Consider the following 22,510-nt stretch of genomic DNA (forward strand, 5'->3'; position numbering starts at 1 on the left):
GACACCGGTGGACTACCCCTTTCGGAGTGACTCCTGTCCCTCGAAGGACGGTTGGTTTTTAGCCTCCGGAAGCCTCCGGAAGTCTCCCACACAGATAGTGGATGGTCAGATTGCGTTCCGGAAAGGAATTGCATTTTCCCGCTATGGCGAGTTTCGGCGACGAGAGAGAATCAGAACCATGGGACCAGAGTGCACCAGGCAGCCCAGCTAGGGCACCCGCCTTGAGTGTCACAGACATGTTCCAGCAGATGATGCGAGCAATCGCAGACCAGACAACCAAGCTGGATGAGCAGAAGGCGCGGATTTTGGCTCTGGAGGAGCGTTCTCGCTCTCCAGCGTCGCGTTTTCCATCTCCTCCTCCCTCTCCCTCCGTATCCCAGATACCAGATCCTCGTCACAGGGACCCTCTCGCGGAGTCACAGCCGCAGCCAAGCTCCTTGCTTGAGTTGTAGATGCGTGCATTGGAGATTCGACAACGAGAAGACGACGCCATGCGACGCGTGGAACACAAGCGTTACCTCAGAGCTTTGGACGCCAGATTGACACCGGCGGCACCCTCGAATCATTTTCCCGAGAAAATGAATTTCAGTAAGTATAATGGTAAACTCGATCCCACAACTCTTTATTCATGGTTACATCAATTGAAGCTTACTTTGCCACAGTTAGGAAAACAGATACTGACAAAGTGATCTTAGCTAGTTGGTACTTGGAAGGTGAGGCCATTCCTTGGTGGACTTAGTGGGCTCATGCCCACACCAGAGCAGGTATGGCAGCTTATGTGTGGGACGAGTTCGTCCGCGACCTTAAGCAGCGGTTTCTACCGCCCCACTACCTTGAGCGACTCGAAGACGAGTTCAGGGGAGCGCGTTAGAATGCGCAACCAGTCCTTCAGTTTGCCAATAAAATTTCGACCTTGTGTCTACAATTAGGCTTATCTAACTCGGACAAGAAAGGGCAGTTTTTGTATGGCCTGGACACGCAAATCCAATGGGAGGTGCGTATGTTTAGGCCAGCCACCTTTGAGGACGCACTCTCGCTTGCACAGAGTGCAAAAATGAAACACAATGGTGGCAAGCCCAAGACTTCCCAGCCGGCTTCTCCCAAGGCTAACGCCTCGGGGGGCAAAAGCCAGAACCAGACGGGGTCTTCCCCAGGACAGAGCCCGGGAGCCTCTGGCTCCAAGAACTCGAACAATGCGTCTAAGCTTACTCCAGACCAGAAAGCGGAGGCAGGCAAGACAGGTGGCAAGTTGAGTGCTGAGGAGCTTTCTCAGTACAAGAAGGAGGGTAGATGTTTCTTTTGTCACACAAAAGGACATACTTCTCGGGATTGTCCGAAGAAGCCTCCAAAGGCCGCCGCCGCCTCCACAGCTTTCGTGGTGAGCACAGCTCCCACACAGACCCCAGCGGCTACCCCTAGTTCTTCAACCCCCGGTGCTTCAGTTGGAGCAATTATTAGCCGGGAGCTCGAAGATAAGCAGAAGGGCGCCCATGACCAGGAGTATGAGCGCAACGAATTGCTCAAGTCCTTTGGCTACATAGGTGGCCAGAGAGTCGTCGTCTTGTTTGACAGCGACAGCACGGAGGATGTGATCACGGAACAGGCCGCTAGGCGTGCCCGTTTCGAGCTGACTCCGGTGGACAAACAAGTTGAGGGTTTTAGCATAGGTATGACAACGAGCGTCAAGTATGAAGCTCTAGGTGCTAAGTTAGTGATTCAGGGCATAGAGTTTGTGCGTGACTTTATGGTTGCCCCTCTTGTAGGAGCAGACATAATTTTGGGTATCCAGTGGTTTCACAAGTTTCTTCCTGATGTCAAGGGGGACAAGCACACGTTCCAGATCGATCGGAATGTGTCAAACACCCCGGTGACCATTAAGTGTGAGCCAGGTATTCCAAACTTTCCTCTCATAAGCCACTTGTTGCAGGCTAAGCGAGCAGTCAGGAAAGGCGCACAGTGTGCGATGATTTACATCCAGACAGCCCAGACGGTGGCCAGTGCTTTCGAGAAGTACTCGGTTCTCCATGAAAAGTTCCAGAAGATTTTTCTTCGGGACAGTCTCCCTCCCCAGCTCTCCCCGTCTAGACCGGAGGATCACAAGATTGACCTCCTCCCAGGCTCGGAACCCCCGAGCAAGTTTCTGTATCGCCTTTCTAAGGCAATGGAATCGGAGTTGGACCGCCAACTCCGAGAATTGTTGCAAGCTGGCTTCATCCGCCCCAGCGTGTCGCCATTTGTAGCACCGATCTTGTTTGTCAAGAAGAAAGATGGGTCTTCCCGGTTGTGTGTCGATTATCCTGCACTCAACAAGCTGACTATCAAGAGCAGATTTCCGATGCCTCGAATTGACTATATTCTCGAGAGGCTGAATGGAGCAAAGGTGTTCTCAAAACTGGATTTAAAGAGTGGGTACCACGAGGTACGGATTGTTGAGGGGGACATCCCCAAGACAGCCTTCCATACAGAACGGGCCCACTATGAATTTGTGGTCATGCCATTTGGATTGACGAACGCCCCAGCTACATTTAACCGCATGATGATGCGTATTTTCCAGGAGTTGATTGGAGAGTGTGTGTTCAACATACTCATTTTTTCAGCTACAGTTGAGCAGCATGACATTGATGTGGAGAAAGTCCTTAAGTTGCTGGAAAGCAACGAGCTCTATGCCAATGAAAAGAAGTCAGAATTTTATCTGTTCCAGGTACATTACTTGGGATATATAATTAGTGCCGAAGGCATTCGACTTGATCCGGCTAACGTGGCCGAGATTGTTAATTGGGAAGTACCTCAGACCGCTTATGACATTAGATCATTTGTGGGTATATGCCAAGCATATTCCACCCACATTGACAAGTTTTCTGATCTCTCGGCAGATCTCACCGATATGCTAAAGGGAGTGAAAACCAGAAGGCAAAAGATTCGAATGACTCCACGAGCGTTGGAGGCATTCCAGAATCTCAAGGTGGCTTTGTCAGAAGCGCCTTGTTTAGCCCTTGCCTCGTGGGACGAACCATTTCAAGTGATCACCGATGCGAGTAACATCGCAATTGGAGGTGTATTGCAACAGAATGGTCATCCAGTAGCTTACATGTCTCGTAAGTTACTGCCCGCCGAAAAGAACTACTCAGTCTATGATCGTGAACTCCTAGCAGTTATACAGGCCTTGAAACATTGGAAACATTTCCTGTATGGCCGTGACTTCGAGGTTTGCACTGACCATCAGGCATTGCGCTGGATTCAAACGATGCCAAGTGCACAGTGGAGTGATCGACAACACCGCTGGAGTCAGACATTCCAGCAGTTCGGTGGTATGATTGAGTACCTTCCAGGAAAGGCCAATCCAGTGGCCGATGCTTTGAGCAGGAAGAGACAAGTATCTGCGATTCAGACCACTAGACTTGACCTTGTTGGTACAGGACTAGAAGACATGAAGCACACGTACGCGGATTCCGAGGAATTCGGTACACAGTGGGAACAGGCATTGGATGCCACAGGACCATGCCATTTTCTGATACGCGATGGTTGGCTTTTCTACAAAGGCCGACTATGTGTCATGAAATCATTCCGGGCAGCTCTTCTCCATGATGCCCATGACGCCATTACAGGTGGTTATAGGGGCATGAATTCGACTCTGGAGAAATTAGAACGGCAATACTATTGGCCAAAGATGAGGTGTGATGTGTTTACATATGTACAACGCTGTGACATTTGTCAAAAGGTGAAAGCTCCTCGTGGAAAGAAGATAGGGTTGTTACAGCCTTTGCCAATTCCTGAGGGTCCTTTCCAGGACATTTCGATGGACTTTGTCACAAATCTGCCTCCCAGTCCGAGTAAGCGTAATACGCAGTGTTTAACTATTGTTGATAGGTTCAGCAAATTTGTTATGCTTATTCCTTGCAGGGCCAATGTGACCGCCGAGGATGTTGCCCAGCTTTTCATTCGGCATTGGTACCCGATTGGCGGGATTCCTAGGACCATAGTGTCAGACCGAGATGCCAAGTTTACCAGTCATTTTTGGAGGGCATTGTTTGATAATTTTGGTACTAAGTTGAATTTTTCCAGTGCATTCCACCCACAGACAGATGGCCAGACAGAGATATACAACCAGTTGGCCTTTAATGTGCTGAAGTGTTATGTCCACGATCAGCAAGGTAAGTGGGAATCATTTTTGCCTTTAGTTCAAGTTGTTTTGAATGACTCTTTTTCTTCAGCTATTGGCAGGACTCCATATGAGGCAGCGTTTGGAAGGCCTTTCCAGTCGTTGTTAACCAGGACTTCGTCTTCAGTACCGGAGGCGAACAGAGTGACGGAGTCTTACCAGGAGATCCTAGAGTCCGTTAAAGACAGATTGGCTAAAGCGCAAGAGGCCTACACTCGACAGGCCAATAAAGACCGAAGGGACATGAAGTTTTCGGAAGGGGATTGGGTGTATCTTCGGATTATGAAGCAAAGATTGAAGCAAGTGGGCAAGCGATGCCCAAAGTTGTCTTTCAGGAGCTTCGGACCATTTCCCATTCGGAAAAAGATTAATGAGGTGTCTATGCAGTTAAAGCTACCTCCGAGTTGGACTATGCACGATGTATTTCATGTCAGTTGGTTAAAGCCATATGCAAGTCCACCCCCTTCAGAGGTCAAAGACGAAGCGAAACCAGACATTATTGATGAAGCAGAAGTAATGGTTCCAGAACAGATCCTTCTGCACCGTTTCAAGCATGGCTCAGGCCGAAGACTACGACAGTTTCTCACGAAGTTTCAGGACCGAGGAACTCATGAAGCGGTATGGCTCGACAAAGAATTTTTCGAAGACTATCCGGCATTATTGACGGATTATTTGGAGGCTATGCAGCTTCCGTTAAGTTAAGCAGAAGGGGATGTCACGTGCATCCCGCACTTGGATGCCACGTAGACATTTCTGTACAGAAGGTGCAGGACCTGGGATGGTGAACTGGTCCCATGTGAGCCCAGTCCGGGACGAGTCAGCCAGGGATCCATCTCAGTCGTCCGAGGTCAGGTGTGCATTGTCCTGCACATGAGTCCAAGGTCGGGTGTGCACTGTCCTGCACATGAAGCAGTGCCAGTCCGCGCTGTGAGTCTCCCTCTGGAATGATGACAGATGTTCTGTGTATCTAGTTTGCAACCGGATGCCAGACTTCTGTGGGCATGTAGGTTTGCATGTAGAGATGGGGCCAGCCCATAGGGCTACCCCAATGCGAAGACTTGCACTCTTAGTGTGGGCATGGGGGAAGATGTAGAACCACCCCCAAGGGGCCAGGAGGGCCCCGGTTGTGCCCACCAGCCATGGCATGGGCTGGAAGGGCTGTCGGCCAGCTTTAGTGCTTCTGGACAGGTAGCCGACAGGGCTAAAAGCCCTACCCAGCAGGTCGGCCAGGTGTAGGGGGCAGTCCCACACCCATGCGCAGAGTGCCCAGCAGCCTGGTACTGTCCCACACAGGCATGCGCAGAGTGGCCAGCATGATGCATAATGTGAAAGCATAAAGAAAACCTAGTCGTGAGGCTTTATAAAGCTGGCCGACTGGATGCTAAGGGGAGTATAAATACTCCAGCCAAGAATCAATGAAGCCATCTCATAATTCACCAAGTGCTTAAGCAAAAAGGGGCCAGGACAGCCAAGAAGTTGCTAACGCAAAGGGGTGAAGGACTGAAGGACAAGGGCAGGATTCTCCAGCCAAGAAAAGGTCAAGTTTCTGTATTTGTTTTCAGATTTACATCATTGTAATAAAGCAAATACACCATCCGTGGTGGGGGCCCTACAGAGGGTAATTGGGACCCAATACTGTGTCCTCTCCATCTCCCCCTTCTCTCTCTATTTTCTGCACATCTCCTTTCAGTTTGTGCGTTAATTCCGTCGCAAAAAGAGTGCTGATTTCTTATTTTTGAAGTACCTATCCTTCTCCGAAGCTTCCGCATATTACACCTCTGCTGAGTGTGCACGGTACAGTGAGGAACATGTATCAGTGTTCTTTGAGTAGTGCAAGTGTTCTCGTTCCTTTTGTAGTCTTGTCTCTTTCTTGTGTTGTGTTCTGCTCCATAGTGTCTTCTGTGTTGCACTATGTTTTCTGTGTTGCGCTGTGAGCATCGAGGACTCTGGACATATTGTCTAGAGAAGAGCCACCACTAAGTGTGCTGGCAACCAGCCCTGCTACAGGTACACTAAAATTTGGCACGCCCGGTGGGACTCTCGAAACTAGGATGTTAGACATCATCATCCCCTTGCTGCTAGCTTCCTTTGTGGTGTCCTATTTTAGCCTTTAGGGCTGACCATGTTAGCTAGAGAAGTTGGTCACTCCTCACATCATATTCCCACTTTTTCTATATTTTATGGAGTCATTAGGTTTTATTCCTAGTCGTGAGGAGCTAGTCGGCTGCCCCTATTTGGATATAGCGGGCCTTCCCTCCCTCACATTCATTGCTTTGTGCCTCTTGCATGCCTTAGTGCCTCCGCATATTGGCTTGCTGCAGTCCCTCACATGCGAGGTCATCTTCCCTTGTTGCTCAGGACTTGTACCAGCATGTGCTTCTTGTTTGGTTGATATTGAGGGCAGGTATCCACCTGAGTCTCTCTCTCTCTCTCTCTCTCTCTCTCTCTCTCTCTCTCTCCCGTGTTTCCACTTTTCCATCTTCCGCTGTGCATTCCTTCATGGTATCATCGCTCTAGGTTCAACGTTTTCTCTGCTGCCAGATTATGCCCTGTTTCCAGCCCCTTCTTTCCTGTCTCAGATCTGTTTGCTGGTCAGTTTGCTCTCTTCCAGGCGCTTCATCGTTGCAGTCTTGTGGTCGATCTTTATCACAATCTGCCCCTGGGACTCCTGTAGTGCTGTCGGCCTGCTTTGTTTCAGGGCAGCAGCAGTGTATGTGCTACGTTTTTCTTCTACAGGCTTTTTTGCAAAAGTTGGTTGGCTAATGGCATCCGGTACCTGTGGTGTACACTTCTTCTTTTGAGATTGTGCGTTTTTCTTGAGGAGAGCCCGAGTTATAGTGAGGGCTGTCCTAGTTGATGCCTTTTCCCTCTCGCACCTTCTTACAACATATTCCCAAGCCCTTGTGGCTGTTTTTTTCTCTCTATATCAAATCAGCATTTTTTGCTTCCCTCTTCTGGTGGCCTCAAGGTTGCAGGGACAGTAGAAAGAAGCTTTTGTGTTTTTTTTTTTTTGCTACAGGAGGATTTTTGCGTGCTATCCAACCTGTTAGGGCTGCGTTTTGGTGGGAGGAAGGGACCTACATTAGCGTTTTCTGATTTGGGCAGTTTTAGCTTATGAGGTTTGGTCCTAATGATTGGATCACCAAGATTTGGCTCCCATACCACCTTCTTGTTATTTTCTGGATGACGCAGACGAGTTGGATGGTGGTAACTTTCAGTCATGGAAGTTGCAGGTTACTTCTATTCTCAGGGAGTATGGTTTGATGGAGTTTCTCTTGTACAAGAATCGGTGCTTACCGGACCTTGCCTTCGTGGAGGATGTGTGTCGGCGGAGGAAGACTGATGAACAGATCTATGGTTTTGTCCTCCTGAATTGTCAGGATTTGGTTCTTTGACACTTCATCTGAGCTCCTGATGATGCTTCTACTTTCTATGTGTGGTAGTTGTGTAACACGCGGAAGCTCTGGGTAGTCTTCTTTCAGCCCTAAACACTCTTGGAAACCTTCTGATGCAAAAACGCACCATCTGATGCAAAAACGCAGGTAGAGAGAGAGTAGAGAGAGAGAGTGAGAAGTGCTGGAAATTCAGTATATACTATGGTACAAAAAGGGTACATATCTGCAGCCATGGGCTGCCTTCATAAAAAGGTGGTTAACCCTAAAATCTGTCCCCTATGGGACCTCTAAGGATCCAAACCCCTAGTGGGATTGAATGAATCAAACCTTGAGCATGTGGCCCTATTTATATGGGTCTTTGGACACTTTATGCTGGCCGACTGCTGGTCGGCCAGTTCCATGTCCATACAAGCCTTTCAGCGCTGCCCGACTACTGCTGGTCCTTGTCCTTGATGCACCTGCTGCCCACCCTCTGCTGACGTCAGCCGACAGCTCTTCTGGCAGCCAGCATCCACTGTCCTGCAGCCGACAGCCATCTGATCCTTGCTTTGCTCCAAGTTCTGCTCCATGTCCACCTCAGATGCTACACCTGAAGCTCCTACATTCTGGTTCTACCTATCTTCTACTGGTTCATGGTCTTTATCTGTTTACCTCTTCTGGATCTAGCCCAGAGAATGTCCATGGCATCTGTGATGCACATGACAAGTTGCTTTGTGACCTGTTCGGTGATGTTAGTGACTGGCAGATGGTTTTTGCTTCTAGGTGCTATGCAGCCAGTGATCTTGTGGATACTTCTTTTGGAGATGTTCCTGCAGTGGAGGACAGTGGGCTAGCTTTGCCCACAGCTTCTGAGGGGAATTTGTCTCCTGTTGCTTCGCCTCCGACTCTTTCTTCGACAACCAGTGACTAGGATGAGTTGCTGGTCCCTTTGCCTTCTATGGAGGAGCCTTCTTTTACGCTGTGTCCTGGAAACCTGCTGAAGACTACTCAAGGCCTTCGGAAACCTGTAACCCAACCCCCTCTGATTCCGGAACCACAAAGTGGAGAGAATGTGCAACATCCACCTCCTCCTGCAAGTAATCAACTGTCCCTTGCCTGGCTTTTCAATAGGTCCCCGTGGAAAGAGCTTCCTCAACTACAGGAGTTTCTTTGTCTCGAATGCTACGAGACATCAGAGCATAGGTTACCTGTAAAGTTTCCTCTGATTGACGAACACAAGAACTACCACCATGTGTACTGGAAAGTTCCTGCCAACTGCTGCCATCAACTGGCAAGCCATCCACCATCTGGTCCGGGAAAGCCTGCACCTGCAACGTATCCACACTTAAGTGGCAGACTGCCACTCATCACAAAACTGAGGACCTGGGGGAGAGAGTGCTGAAAGTTTGTAAACTCCATTCTCCACTCCGCCTTCCCAAACTACTTGGTCTGTTGCTTTGTCCCAAAGAGCAACAAAATGCTCATCAAACTCCACCCGTACGCCAGTCTTGCAAACCTGATGCACTAACAACAGATGAAAACCAAGAAATGGAACATACACCTGAGAGGAATGCTTCCCCCCCCTGCCATGGGGAACTATCTCCAACCTGCCCTCACTGTGAACTAGGATAGTGGATGTATCCCTTGTAAGAATGTGACCACAATACCTGCAGAGATCCTGTAAATCTGAACGAGAAGGAGTCTAGAGTCCTCCAACCTCCTCCTTGCACGAAGAAAATGAAACACCAGTGTCCATAACCTCCATGTGCACAAAAGCTGGAGTCTTCACGGTTGCTGCTGAGGATTCGGCACCCTTCTCGGTGCTCCACTTGGGACACTACCTCCAATAGTGGCCTTTCTCGCCACAGTCATTACAGGGAATAATGGGGAACTCCTTATATAGTGGAGTAGAGACCTGGCCGACTGCCTCTAGGGCTGACCGACTGGCCCTGGACAAATAATTAGGAGAAAATCCAGTAAAATCCCAGATAAATAGTAAAGCCTCAAAACATTGAGATGCACAATTCTAACACCTCCCTCTCCTACCCTTGGAGTGTTCGTCACACCCACAACACCTACTCATGAGGATCTACCATCCGCCATAGTGGTCACCCACACACAAAGGAAGGCCATGCCCAAAAAGCAACAAGGGGATGAGCTTGATGATACAACACTTCCACTCAGATCAGTCCTTCTTGCAAGCCTTCAAGGGCTTCCACAACCAACCCTCCCTGTCGGGCAAACCACCTACCCCCTCCCTAGAGGCATATGCTCACTTATGGCAGTGCTACGTGTGAACAGGGCTTAACCAAGGGCACTTTTTCCCATGTGGTTTTTCCCCTTGGATATCAAGTGTGAAAGGACACTCTAACCATATAACTTTTGTACTTCTATTTTATATGGATGTGACACATATGCGAGAGTTGACTTGCATTTTGTGGTCACCACACATTTGGTGTTTTGGCTCCCTCTCTCTCTCTCTCTCTCATTTCTGTGTGAGCTTCTTCTCCCTGCACCTAACCCTAATCTACAGGATGCATTGCTATGTGTGAGTGTGTGAGTCCACCAACAATTGGTATAAGAGCTCAGCTGCAGCCCTCTGGAGGTTTAGTCTCTGACGCGCAGATTCCGTCGACCTCCAGGTTTTTGTCGCTATGAAATTTCGGCGCTGCAGTCCGTCCGGCGACCTGCTCCGTCGTTGCAGTCCGTCCCACGACTTGCTTCGTTGCTGCAGTCCGTTTGTCGCCCCAGTCTGTCCAGTCGCGTCTGGATTTCCGTCGGCACAATCGACGTTTGCCGCCCGATTCGGTCTCCCGCAACGGCGGAGTTAGTGGGGAGAGCACTGCCGCCTGATTCGGCCTCCCACTGCGGCGGAATTAGTGGGGAGAGCGCCGCCGCCACCCAGCTCCTAGGCGTCTGCCACTCGATCTGACCTCCCACACCGGCATAGTTAGTGGGTAGAGCACCATCGTCGCCCAGTTCGCCGGCGGCGCTCGTAGTAGGTGAGGGGACTAGAGCACAGCTCCACCCAGTCCCCGTCAGCCTGCCGTTCTGGTCCCCGCCCTTGCTACCGTAACACTGACCTGCACCTGGCCTTGCCCAACTAACACCAACAGTCCCTTCTTCGCCACCTCCCACACCAACGGTCCCTTCTTCTGCTGCAACGGTAACCCTGCAACCAGCACCAACAGTCCCTCCTTATGGTCATCTTAAGCGGGTCATTTGAAGATATTTTTGTTCCAAAAGAAAAATAAAAAATAAAATAAAAATAAAGTAAAAATAAAATATTTGGTGCAAACATTCTGGTGCCGGTTCAGAGAATTTTGGGAGTTTGGCAAAATTCCCCTTTGCATGAAAAATTGCAGGAAGCGCCATATGTAGACTTCTCAATTTGATGCAAAATTGCCAAAAATTGAACGTGCTGCTTTGGTTGGAATTTGGGGGTTTTTCAAATTAAGTTCAAAATCAGCAAATTAAGCCTCTTCTAGTTGCAGAAATTTGGGGCTTTTGTGAAAATTGGGCAATTGACTGCACATTGAAGCAATTGCAGTGCATAAACATTGGGGTTTTTCAGATTGGAGCATGTAATTGGGGATTACAGCGGTGATTTGTCACATATGTATACACATTGTGTGTAATTGGACAATTTGGTGCACGTTTATACTTGCTTTAGGTTGCAGGCAAAAATTTGCACAGGACATTTGGTTGCCTGGCAGTGCACCAATGCCTGCAGGTGTATTTTGTTGACATGGCTCAAAATGCTACAAATGTATTTGGTATGCTCACCGAGGAAGACAATTTGGATGGATCAAACTACTCCTCTGGAGTTTCATGATCCGTAATTTGCTAGTAGCCAAAGGGCTTTGGGGCATCGTGTGTGGTGACGACACACGCCCACTTACCATACAGCCAGCAACGTCTCAAAGGGGAGGTGCTCAAAGAGCTCCTGATGTAGAACCTGCTCCCACACAAGAGCAGAAGAGATGGGACTCTACGGATGCACAGGCCATGTTCTTGATAGCCCTTTCAGTGAAAAGGACTACTATTCCACACATCCGGTCTTGCAAGACATTGAAGCTTGCATGGGACACATTGGAAGCAATGTATCAGGTATGCAACGAGGCAAGGTTTGCCTACTTGAGGAGGCAATTGGATCTTCTTTCTATGGATGAGGGTGACTCCATGTCAGATTATCTCACCAAAGTGAAAGATTTGCAAGAACAATTGCTCAACATTGATGAGGTTATCCCAGACAGACAACTGGTCACCAACACTCTTCATTCTTTACCACCTTCCTACTTGGGCTTTCACCTCTCTCTCAACCTCTCTAGGAGAGGAGTTGGTGATCCCGTCACTTTTGAAGAGCTGGTGGGTTTACTGTTGTAGGAAGAGTAAACAAGAGCAAACCTATCTAGCAACCGTGGTGGAGACAAGGCATTTATAGCCAAGGATAAGGGTAAAGCAAAGAGCTTTAAGCATGGGGGACAACAGTCTAGTAAGGCTGGTCATGGACAGCCCTCTTCTGGTGGTGAAAAGTCTGACAAAGGGGATGCAAACAAGCCTAAAAAGAAGGGAAAATGTCACTCTACTGCCATAAGCCTAGCGACTGCATCAATGAATGTAGAAAGTGGATTGCAAAAGAGAAAAAGAAAGATGCAGGCAATGCAGTAGTGGACTTTTCTGATGACAAAGCACAGCAATTGGCTAATGTAATTTAGGAAGAGTACACTTTTTTGGTCACATGCACTAGTGACACACCAAGTGCTTCAGACAATGATATGTCTTGCATTGCATCTGACAGATAGGATGTATCATGGTATTTTGATAGTGGTGCTTCGAGCCACATCATTTCATGCAAAGATGTATTTCAGCACTTGGTTTATGCTTCAACTGGCTGCACTGTATCATGTGCAAATCATACCACATATCTAGTAAATGGAATTGGCAATGTCATACTTGTTGCAGCCAATGGTGTCAATATATGTATGACAAATGTGTTGTATGTTCCAGGGATAAAGAAAAATCTGCTCTCCGTCTCAGCCATAAACGACCAAGGTTTAAAGGTTGAATTTGAAGATGTAAGATTCCTCCCCAGCCTCTCAGGATGTCCAGTATCTTCCCTTGTAGTCAAATCCCTCTTCAGAAATATAAAAGATCTTGTTTCTACTTGTTTTGGCCTAGAGAGAGAAAATATTCTAGAGAGAGATTATTCAGATTTTGGATATTTTTGGATGGAAAAATATCTCTTTGTATTTAAATAAGTTCCCCCGAAACAGAAGTTCAAAAAGATTTTCAGAAGGTGCATTCGAAATAAATTATAATCTGTTCAAAAGGCCTTATCCTTGGGATCCAGATTTTCTGAAAATTTTAAATTAAGGTTTTGAGGGGTCAATCAGATTCATCCAAATGTGTGGAGGAGATAAATGGAAGAAATAAAGAAAATTTTCTCAAAAATGAGTAAATACTCACATAAGATGAAGAGTTGACTAAGGACAAGGATATTAGTTAAAATAGAAGAGATATTTTAAATGATGAATTTTTGACACCTAAAGATGGGGATTCCTCCTCATGAAGGAGGCGCCTATTTCACTTGTGTGGGAGAGTTTTAAACTCCCAAATAATGAGATATTTTAATCTCTCCTCTCTCCTGTTTCAACTAGATCCAAAAAGTGAGCTAAATTGACCTAAAAATGATCAAAAATTGACCAAACTGATCTGGAAAATTTTCCTCTCTTCTTTAGTAAATCCAACCATTCTTTATCCTAGATGAATGATTATTGGATAAAATCAAGTTTTTGATAATATTTCTCTTAAATAAGTAGAAAATGTTTACATTAGAATGATTTAAATACTCTTGGTGAAATTCTAATTAATTTTAGAGAGTTAAACATTAAAAAATGGTCAGCCATACAAAAGAGGTTATGGCGATTTTTTTTAAAATTGTGTAAAATAAGTTTTACTTTTTTTTAAAATTCAAAAAGAGTAATTCCCATTGTATATGTATTCTTAAAGTGTTATTTTTCATCCTATATATAGAAAAATACATACTAAAAATATTTTATTTAAAAAGTGTTACTTTCTTTAGAATTAAATTCTATGCATAGAAGGAAGCATATTGAAATTGTTATTTTGATTATAAAAGTGTTATTTTCATCATAAATGATTTTTATGTATAAATGGATGCATAAAAGAAATTCTTTTATATTAAAAGAGTGATTTTCATCATAAATGATTTGTATGCATAAAAGATTTTTTTATATTAAAAGTGTGATTTTCATTATAAATGATTTTTATGCATAAATGGATGCATAAAAGAAATTCTTTTATATTAAAAGAGTGATTTTCATCATAAATGATTTGTATCCATAAACATATGCATAAAAGATTTTTTTATATATTAAAAGTGTGAATTTTATCATAAATGGATTTAATGCGTAAATTAAATGCATAAAAGAAATTGTTTTATTATAAAAGTGTGACTTTATCAGAATTGAATTTATGCATAAATAGATGTATAAAAGAAAGTTTTTATTTTAAAAGAGTTATTTTTCATTGGATTTAGTTTTTATGCATGGGAAGATGCATAAGAGAAATTCTTTTATTCTAAAAGTGTAATTCCTACTAAATTGGATTTATGCATGGAAAGATGTATAAAGAATTTATTTTAATCCAAAAGTGTTATTCTTATCAATTTTGATTTTATGCATAGAAAGATGCATAAAGAAATCTATTTTTATTTCAAAAGAGTTATTTTCATCAATTTTGATTTTATGCATAGAAAGATGCGTAAAGAAATCTATTTTTATTTCAAAAGAGTTATTTTCATCAATTTTGATTTTATGCATAGAAAGATACATAAAGAAATCTATTTTTATTTCAAAAGAGTTATTTTCATCAATTTTAATTTCATGCATAAATAGATGCATAAAGAATTTTATTTTTATTCCAAAAGAGTTATTCTTATCAATTTTGATTTTATGCATAGAAAGATGCATAAAAGATTTATTTTTATTTCGAAAGTATTATTTTCATTGAAATTGAATTTATGCATAGATAGATGCATAAAAGATTTATTTTTATTTTGAAAGTGTTATTCTCATTAAAATGGAATTTATGCATAGTAGAATGCATAAAAGGTTTATTTTTAATTCGAAAGTGTTATTTTCTTTAAAATTGAATTTATGCATAAATAGATGCATAAAAGGATTTTTATAAAAGTGTTGTTCCTAGTAAAGTTGTCTTAATGCCTAATTAGATGCGTAAAGAATCTTTATATCAAAAAATTAGAATTCTCTTACATGATGTAAATGGATGGATGGATGATGTGGTTTGATGTGTGAATGATGTAGATTAATGTGGATGGATGTATAAATGATATGGTTTGATGTGATGATGTGGGTTGATGCAAATGGATGGATGGATGATGTGGTTTGATGTGTGAATGATGTAGATTAATGTGGATGGATGTATAGATGATGTGGTTTGATGTGAATGATGTGGGGTGATGTAAATAGATGGATGGATGATGTGGTTTGATGTGTGAATGATGTAGATTAATGTGGATGGATGTATAGATGATGTGGTTTGATGTGTGAAGATGTGGTTTGATGTGTAGACACAACGGTTTCATTAAAGGATTGTTTTAAAGATAGCTGATGCTGAGAAAAAAAGACAATTTCATATTGGGTGTGTAAGTGGTGTGACTAGTTTTATGTTTGCATGAACATCCGGCTAGGGGGCCTGGGAACTCTTTTCCCTGGTACCCGGGACAAAACCTAACCAAATTCCTAACTGGATCCCATCACTACAGTGGTTGGGCGGTTGGCTAACATGGGATTGGATGGGGTTAGGCTGTACTGATGGATCTCTAAATCTGAGACTCAATTCTGTTATGGTACGTTAGAGTAAAATTTTTATCCTGGAGGAATCGCCTGTGCTTTCCAGGCAAGGGAAGTTTTTTTCGGGTTTGGTTTTGGAATAACCGATGGATTAGTCTCTTGTCCGGATATTCGTGGGCGAGGCCCCGAGTGTGGGACCTTGCCCCGCGCGTGAAGTGCTACTTCCGCTGCTAGCACCCCTGAAATTGTTGTGCAGTGGGGACAGGGATCTTACAGAAGATTGGAAGTGTTTGGTAAAAGACCCATCAAAGGGTTATGGAATAGTCACTTGTGGAACACGATACAAAGACTTGTATAACCTGGACAGCTATGACAAGTGTACTTATGATGCAAATATAGCGGCTGCCCACACTTTTGCTATGCATGATGCAGAGCTATGGTATGCTCATTTTGGGCATGTAAATTTTCGGAGTTTGATGCTTTTGCAGAAGCATCATATGGTTGATAATATGCTGCCTCTTGAGTCTCGAACAAGACATGTATGTGAGGTGTGTATTTTGGGAAAGACGCATTGAAGACCATTCTCGAAGGATGGCTCTGTTAGAGCTGAAAGTAAATTACAGCTCATACACAGTGATGTATGTGGTCCAATGCGGACACCATCCATAGGGGGGCATCTTTATTTCGTCACATTCATTGATGACTACTCCAGGTTTGCTTGGGTTTACCCCTTGAAAGCGAAAGTAGAGGTGTTTACATGCTTTCGACACTTTGTAGCAATGGCTGAAAATATGTGTGGATGTAAACTCCAAACACTCCGCTCAGATAGAGGTGGAGAATACATGCCAAATGCATTCAAGGATTATATGCTTCAAAAGGGCATCAAACACCAATGTACTGTGCCTTATACACCGCAACAGAATGGTGTAGCTGAGAGGAAAAACAGATCTCTCATGGAGATGGCAAGATGCATGGTGAAAGCACAAAGGTTGCCTCACAACTTTTGGATGGAAGCTATAATGTGTGCAACTCATGTGTTGAACAGGTGTCCAACAAAAGCTTTGAAAACCATAACACCATTTGAGGCTTGGTATAGCCGAAAGCCAAAAGTGGATTATATGCGTACATTTGGGTGTTTGGCATATGCACATATGCCAGAACAACTCAGAACAAAGCTAGATGATAAAGTAATGAAATGCATTTTTGTGGGCTACAACGATGAGAGTAAAGGATACCGTCTTTATAATCCAACAACACGCAGGATTTTTGTTAGTAGAGATGTGGTATTTGCTGAAAATTCAGTACAGTCCATGTACAGCTTGTATAAAAGTCATGATACAGGCATACAAGATATGTTTGATGGACAGTCTTCACAACTACAGTAGATTGTGTATGGTTGAGGAGATTATTGGCTGATCTTCATGAGCGTCAGCAGACCCCTACCACCGTTCTCATTGATAGCCAGAGTGCTATGGCCGTGGCACGAAATCCCGTATTTCATGCACGTACCAAGCACATTGAGATTCGTTATCACTATGTCAGAGAGAGGCTACATGCAGGGGAGATCAGTTTATCTTATTGCCCTACATAGGATAATGTTGCAAATCTATTCACAAAGGCTTTACCTCGAGAGAAGTTTGAAGCTTTCCGCAAAGCTTTGGGCTTACTCTCATACAGAGAGTGATCTGCTACCTTGTACAGGTTCACACTTTCACTACAGGGGGGATTTGTAGGCATATGCTCGCTTATGGTAGTGCTACGTGTGAATAGGGCTTAACCAAGGGCACTTTTTTCCATGTGGTTTTTCCCCTTGGATATCAAGTGTGAAAGGACACTCTATCCATATAACTTTTGTACTTCTATATTATATGGATGTAACACACATGCAAGAGTTGACTTGCATTTTGTGGTCACCACACATTTGGTGTTTTGGCTCCCTGTCTCTCTCTCTCTCGTTTGTGTGTGAGCTTCTTCTCCCTGCACCTAACCCTAATCTGCAGGCTGCATATTGCTGTGTGTGAGTCCACCAACACTACATTCCAAACCACTGCATATTGCTGTGTGAGTGTGTGAGTCCACCAACACTACATTCCAAACCACAGCTTACACCTTTCTCCGTGGAGGATCTACTCGAGGGAAATACCATGTCAGTGAACCTCTTTGATCTTCTTCGGATTTGCCCCCGTGTTCGACAATGTCTTAGTACAGTACTGGAGGAACTCAATGGTACGACAACCAATTCTAGTGGTGGGAGGTATGGTGGGTTTCCCCTTCCCTCAGGTGTTGCCGGTTGCATGGGTATCAGCTGTACGAATCCCTCCCTTATAGACTACTAGAGCCCCCGCCTGTCTTTGGAGATTCATGGTACCCCACTTTCTGGAGCAATTGTTGACGGTGGCTCTGGGGTGAACCTCATGCCGGAATTCACATTCCATGCAGTAGGTCTCAAGGTGATACAGCCAGCCAACTTATGTGTTCGGATGGCCGACCAACGGTAGTTTACCTCCCGGGGATTCCATTCCTACTGGACTTTGTGGTGATCTGGATTCCTGAAGTCAGAGGGGCCTACTCATTGCTCATTGGCCACCCATGCCTTCGGAGTACCGGTGTTTTGCACGATTGGGGTTCCGACCGATTATGGATTCCTCAAGAGCATGGCCCACAAGAGCTCAAATTGGAGAAAAGGTCTGGACCAAGGGATCCGTGGTGCCACAACAGCTCCCACATCTTCTGCAACCCCTTCTCCTCTAACATCCGCGCTCAACCTTGACGAAGGCATTATCTCCCACAGTGATGAGTCCGAACTCGTGGACTGGCTTCAGGTAGTGGTGTGGCGAGCTCCCAAGGAGGAAGGCCAAACGAGCCCACCCTAGTCCCCAACTTGGGAGGACCCATCTCGAATCGAGCCAAGCATTGCTGCAGGAAGAAGAAGTTTCCTCTGGCCTCCACACCTTTGCCCAACTCCCAACTGTCGAAGGTTCCACCACCCTCCCAACCCGCACTTCCTCGCCGGTGTCAGCGTTCCTATTGGCACCCTTTCCTTGTCTAGTCTACTTCCTTGCTAAGCAATCCTAGTTACCCTTACGCTTCGCACCATCTATTCCACCATCACCCTATTTTATCTTGGTCATCCTCAACCTTATCTCCTCTTCTACCCACACCACAAGGGCCACCTGTGAATCTCCTTCCCCTTTTGCACACGCCATCATGGATGCCCTTGATCCTTGGTACACACACTTATCCATCACCTGGCGATCTTTCCACCATCTTACACCCTCTAGCACCATTGGCCACTTTGGTAGGCAAGTGCCACCTCCTATCCCTAACGGCCACGTCCATAACTCTCGTCCCATTCTAGTACCACAAGGCCGCCACATGCCGACAACTAGGGAGATTGTTTCGAAGAAAAATCTTCTGGAACTTGTCATGGAGAGCCCGATACTTCTTGGAAGCACTAGCCACTGTCTGGGAAGTTTGGATATAAATCACTGCACGCTGTGTGCCTTTCCGTAATTCTCGTTTAGCCTGCAAGTGGCTTATGAGAGGAAAGGTCGAGATCCCTGGCTCACACTACTTCGGGTAATCCGAAAAGTGTGCCTATCCCAATCAATGTCTGCTTGGAACTTGTGAAACCATTGAATTCCTAAAATTATGTCTGCCCCTCCTACAAGAGGGGCAACCATAAAGTCTCGCACAAACTTGATGCCTTGAATCACTAGCTTAGCACCTTGAGCTTCATACTTGATGCTTGTCGTCATGCTTGTGCTAAAACCCTCAACCTTCTTGTCTACCGAAGTCAGGATGAAACGGGCTTGCTGAGGGGCTTGTTTCGTTGCCACATCCTTCGTGCTGGCCACCTATGTAGCCAAACATCTTGAGCAATTCATTGCGCTCATACTCTTGGTCTTGGGCGCCGTGCTGCTTATCTTCGAGCTCTCGGCTAACGATTGCACCAGCTGAAGAACTGGGGTCCGAAGAACTAGAGACAACCGCTGGGGTGTGGGAGCGGGGCTCACCACGGAAGCCATAGAGGCTGGGGTGGTAGTGTGCGGAGTGGTAGTAATCTTTGGACAATCCTTAGAAGTGTCCTTTTGTGACAAAAAAAACACCTACCCTCCTTGTACCGAGTTCTCTTCTAGACTTCGTTTCCCACCGGTCTTACCTGCCTGAGCTTTCTGGTCTGGAGTAAGCTTGGGCACATTAGTCGAGTTCTTGGAGCTAGAAGCTCCCATGCTCTTTCCTTGGGAAGAGGTTCTGGCCTTTCCTCCCCGAGGTGGGTGCCTTGGGAGTGGAAGGCTGGGAAGTCTTGGACTTTCTGCCATTATGCTTCATCTCAGTACTCTACGTGCAAGCAAGAGTGCATCTTCGAAGGTGGCCATACGCACCTCCCACTGGATTTGCGTGTCAAGGCCATAAAGGAATTGCCCTTTCTTGTCTTTATAAAAAATATCTGATTGTAGGCATATTTTGTTGGCAAACTGTAGGACTGATTGCACGTTTTGATGTGCCCCTTGAACTCGTCTTCGAGTCGCTCAAGGTAGTGGGGCAGTAGAAACCGTCGCTTAAGATCTAAGACAAATAAGCTGCCATACCTAATCTGGTGTGGGCATGAGTCCACTAAGTCCACCATGGAATGGCCTCACCTTACAAACACCAACTAGCCAAGATTACTCTGTCAGTATCATTTTTTCTTACAGTAGCAAAATAAGCTTCAAATTAATGCAACTAGGAATAAAGGGTTGTGGGGTTGAGTTTACCATTATATTTACTGAAGTTCATCCTCTTAGGAGGATGACTTGAGGAAGAAGTTGGTGTTGCTCTTGCATCTAAAGCTGCAAGAAATCTTGTGTGCTCCACTCGTCACCTGGCGTCTTCTTGTGAAGCAGCATGGGATGTTGCTGCACGGTCTTCCATCAATCAAATCTCCAACGCTCGCATCTGCAACTCGAGTGTTGTATTCGGTTACGGTAGTAACCCTTTAGAAGGGTGGCTTTTGCTCTTCGAACTTGGTGCTCTGGTTTGTGATTGCTCGCATCATCGTCTGGAACATGTCGTGCACACTCACGTCTGTTGCCCTCGAAGGATTGTTTGGTGCTTCTTGTTCTGAAGTTCTTTGTTCTCTCTCTTCGTCGAGGCTCGCCATAGTGGGAATATGCACTTCCTTTCCGGAACACAATAAAACCATCCACTATGCGTATGGGAGACTTTACGGAGGCTAAAAACCAACCGTCCTTCTAGGGACAAGAGTCACACCGAAACGGGTGGTCCTCCGGAGTCTAGAAAACAACCACACAAGTGGAAAAAAAATTTCTTTCTTTTTTTCTGGTTTTCTGACTGAATCTTCACACTTGAAGAAGGCTCTGATACCAATGTAACATGTGGAAACTTTGGGAGTCTTCTTTCAGCCCTAAACACCTTTCCTGGAACAATCTAATGCAAAATGCAAACAGAAGATGGAGAGATAGCTGAGTTTCAGTATATTCATATAGGGATGTATAACTTAGCAAGCCATAGGCTGCCCCTTCAAAAGGTTGTCTTGACTCATAAGAGTTCTATTCTATTGATCCTACTCCCTAAAGGAGTGAACGAATATCAAGGAGCATAGCAATGACTACTTATAGGCCTTGAAAACACAAGTGGACTGGCCAACCTGCTGTCAGCCAGGTCCCCGGACAAAAACCCCCTTTTTGCTGCAGCCGACATAGATAAGCTTGATTAAATGCTTGCCGACAGCCTCCTGGGCTTTTCCAGTCTTCCCTGCCCATGCCTAGCTGCTGTAGCTCCAAACTCTGGTCCTAAAAGTCTTCTTTATCTGCTGCCCTTCAGGAAATAGCCCTGGGAATGAGCATGCACATGACTCAACTTCTGCTTCCTGGAATGCTAGTAAACCAACCAGCTTTTGAGAGGGTACTTGGGGTGTGCTCCGAGAGCCTGTAAACCAACTACACAAAAACCCTTTTAGAGAAAAAAATATTTAGCACCTTCTCTCATCAAAGCAGAAGCTGTGATATCATTATAATATGCACTTGAGCGGAATCGTTTTAATGATAAGATAATGATGCTTAACACTTGCTGAATTCTGAATTGCAGTGTTTAGGGTTCATAAGTGGTCCCAATCCCCCTGAAGAGGACTGTCCTGGCCGGCCTGTTATATCCTGATTTGGGCCTGATCTGGGTGCCCCAAGCCACTGTATGCTGGCTGCCCTGAAGATGCTGTTCTGCCCCCCCTTCTACTGTGTGCTAATGCTTAGAAGAGGCTGCCCTTTGGTGTGTTACTCCACAGCCTACTGCTTAGCTGCGTTTGGCTGCAAATAGGACCTGGTTGATGTAAGTTATCCTTCAGATGGTCGCCTTCTTCACCTTTATTCCCCCTGAATGATGGTACTTTGGCTCTCCTTGCGTTTTGAGAGTTGAATTCCTCAAGGTTGATTGGCTATGGCATGTGAACAAGATGATAGGAGCATCTCAGATCTACCCTTATATAGGCACCAATGATAGCCAGGGTTAGCAAAGGTTGTCCCTCTAGATGGCCATCAAAAGGTGTGCCTAGGGCACACACTTTTATGGCCCTTTATGGTCCTTTTATGGCCCTTCATACACTTTTATGGCCCTTTATGGTCCCTTCACACCTGGGTTCCCATGGGCTGTCCGCAGCACCATGGCCCCACTTTTGAACATTGGTAGTCACCATTAAACTTAATGGTTTTCACACATGGCACGACACTTTTAAGGACTTGACACCCAACAATGACTTTCATGAAGGAGAATGTCCACGTAGCACCCTAGGACGGATGGTGCATGTGACAATGAGCCACACTATAGAATAGTCTATGTACAACACTCCATAAACAATGTGTAGTAGTGTCTCCATGAAAATTGCAATGAGGGCAAATGATCCATGGGGAGACCTACCATGTACAAGCAACCAAAGGAAGTTTCACATTTTAATTCATTTGTTCACTTGATCAGATTGAATTTTCCTCTGCCTTTTTGTGTATTAAAGAAGTTTTCAGTTGATTTTAGTGTCTGCCTACCTTTGTGCTTTTAATTTTCAAAAAGTTTTCGAAGGGAGGCCAAATTTTGTGCAAAGGGGAGGGATCGGCAATCATACATCAGTATTTGATTCTTACTAAGAGGGG

At 45.3% G+C, this 22,510-nt stretch overlaps 1 protein-coding gene across 6 annotated transcripts in view; it reads left to right on the forward strand.

Moving 5' to 3' along the window:
* The window catches only part of LOC147606927 (uncharacterized), a 63,903-nt gene that overhangs the window by 2,581 nt on the left and 38,812 nt on the right, over positions 1 to 22,510 (forward strand). The gene's annotated exons all lie outside the window — the stretch shown is intronic.

This window comes from Cibotium barometz, chromosome 56 (assembly GCF_041138505.1).
Source record: "Cibotium barometz isolate CiBa-2024 chromosome 56, ASM4113850v1, whole genome shotgun sequence".
Classification (NCBI taxonomy): domain Eukaryota; kingdom Viridiplantae; phylum Streptophyta; class Polypodiopsida; order Cyatheales; family Cibotiaceae; genus Cibotium; species Cibotium barometz.